Source organism: Penaeus vannamei, unplaced genomic scaffold, assembly GCF_042767895.1.
Source record: "Penaeus vannamei isolate JL-2024 unplaced genomic scaffold, ASM4276789v1 unanchor816, whole genome shotgun sequence".
Lineage (NCBI taxonomy): Eukaryota > Metazoa > Arthropoda > Malacostraca > Decapoda > Penaeidae > Penaeus > Penaeus vannamei.
The window spans coordinates 75,001-77,500 of record NW_027213820.1 but is presented as its reverse complement, the minus strand read 5'-3'; the positions used below and the strand labels follow the sequence as shown (position 1 = coordinate 77,500).

Genomic DNA, 2,500 nt, shown 5'->3' with positions numbered 1-2,500 from the left:
AATCTATAGCACTATCAAATCTAACTGATCATTCTGGCAACCCCATTCCTGCAGAACCTCATCCAACCCTTAATACTTCTCCCGGAACTGTCTCTCTCTCCCCAGCAAACTGCCCAAGTCGATACCAAAGATTGGTCAAACTGTGGACATGACTTACTAGGATGCCTCAAAGACCAAGATGTAAAATCAGTACATTGCTACACCATTCCTCCTAGAGGTCAAAGAAAGAATTCGACCAACATTGCCAAAATTACTTTCACATAACCTTCCGTTACGTATCTACATTGGTGGACAATCCCTCCCTGTTCGACCATACTATCCCCCTCCCCGTCAATGTCAAAACTGTTGGCGCTTTGGACATCTTGCCAAACACTGCCGTTCCACAGACCGATGCCCCATATGTGCCCAACCTGGCCATAACCGATCAAACTGCTCAGCACAAACGCGTACATGTGCTGACTGTGGTGGACCCCATAATGTATTTTATAGAGGCTGACCCACTTAGAAATGTACTGATTTCACATTACATGACACATTACAAGCCCTTCTTCAACATCTCTCTGCTCCTCAATTTGTAATAAATGTATACTCAGAAGAGGAGGAACATTTTGGAAATACCAGTAGGAAACAGCGCTCCATTTCTACCCTATTCATAAACAGTTAGAACATGCAATACACTCTATATCTTTGAGTACAGACTAATATTTCTCACTAATCCACTAAAAGAAGCAAACGGTAACACATAAAACACAATCTTATTTTCAAGCATAATTTATTTTGCAAATCTGTACAATCGTTAGACACACCGTGACTTACTTTCAAAGGACACACAGGGTAACACAAACAGTTACGTATATAAGTTACTTTTTCACTACTCAGCACAGGGAAGAGATATAACACCTTCAGTGGACTCAGATAAATATTTATGAAAATAGAGAAGAAATCCAAAGACACTGATGTAGATTACTCAGCCTATGATTCCATTTCTAATAAATAAAATCTTCTCAAAGCTAACACTACACTTCTGACACAATGAAACTGTAAAGGAACTGTGGATAGTATACAATCTTCAATCATACTTTGGATTTCTATGACTTCATGTAAAGTTATGTCCTTTGATTACTGTTTATTCAAAACTGGAAAAGATATTGAATTTAAGACGAAAACCTGTGCTTACAATATACAGTATCTACAGTATGTGCTATACACTAATTTGGAAGGAGACACTATCGTTCAAACAAGAGAAAAATAGAAAAGTGAACATAGTAGTTTTTTCTCTTTATATCTATATGCATTTTTGCTAATAGTAATTCTGCTGCATAAACCATCACCAGCTGCTTGCATGTCAGAAATTACCTTTTATTTATCCAATGCTTCATATTTGTAGATTTTGAATGAGAGAACAAATCCCCACCCCCTTCCCAATCTACATTCAATACGGGCAAACGTGTGTTCCTAATTACCGTGGCATTTCCGTAAATGTATCAGTGCATGAATTCTGATGAATTCTTAAAAAAGAGAGAAAAAAAAAAGAAAAGAAAAAAAAGTATGAGCAGTATAGGGGACAAAAACTCTGAACAGTATTTGCAATGAGCTTTCATTTTTCCTGAAGAATTGCTAAAAGAAAACAAACTATTATCCCTTATAAAAATAACATGGGCAGTGTAAAGAGCTATTACAAGGTGCGACAAAGCCATCTGCTTGTTATGAGCATCTGACAGCATTTCAACATCAGAAACAAGATTGGTTAAATGGTGACTTCAAAGTGCATCATTAGTTTCAGTGACTGTCTTGGTCTCTTAAGCATAAATATTCATCATAACTTCTCTTTGAAGTTTATTCTGTGAAAAAAAGAGGGGAAAACTGTAACAGGGTCCAGGCAGGAAGGAATTTCTAAAAAAAGTACTTTGCTGAGTAAAGATGGTGAGCTTTCTGTAATACTTCTGGCTTCAAGAAAATGATACATACATATTAAAATTTTCCTGATCAAATGTGCATGTCTGTGTATCTCATATCCTCTGAAACATGGCAGTTCTGAATATACAGATTTCCACATCAACAGGAAATAAAATCAAATCTAGCAGTATATTTGATGTAGATCCCAGTGACACTGTTCTGAACAAAATTGCTGACTATAATCTAAAATAAATACTCTCACGTGTATATTTACAATGAGGTTAATGTAGAGTTGACTTGAAAACTCAAGTATTTCTGCTCTCTCTGCTATCCTCAATATCCCCGTCCAATGTAAACAAACAGATAACAAATACAAAAAAAAAAAAAAAAAAAAAAGAAAAAAAAAAAAGGGCATGGTCACATAATGTCATTATGCTATCTTTCTGTTCTAGTAAATGAACACTTCATTTGGTTCTTTGCTGTCTACTGATAACCTTAAGCTACTTCACCTGAGAAAATAAACACATATCAAACTTGTTTTAAGATAAGAAACACTGTAACTGAGGGCTGGCTTTCCTTTCAAATTTATTTCATAAATCTGTCT

The 2,500-nt window shown here is 35.8% G+C and overlaps 1 protein-coding gene across 2 annotated transcripts in view; it reads right to left on the bottom strand.

Annotated features, from left to right (window-relative positions):
* Nucleotides 1–755: 755 nt before the first annotated feature.
* LOC113828753 (REST corepressor 2) overlaps nt 756–2,500 on the bottom strand; it is a 21,065-nt gene continuing 19,320 nt past the window's right edge. For both annotated transcript variants that reach the window (XM_027381763.2, XM_027381764.2), the window contains exon 10: nt 756–2,500. This exon is cut by the window's right edge and continues 3,735 nt beyond it. The gene's annotated coding sequence lies outside the window, so the exon portion shown is untranslated.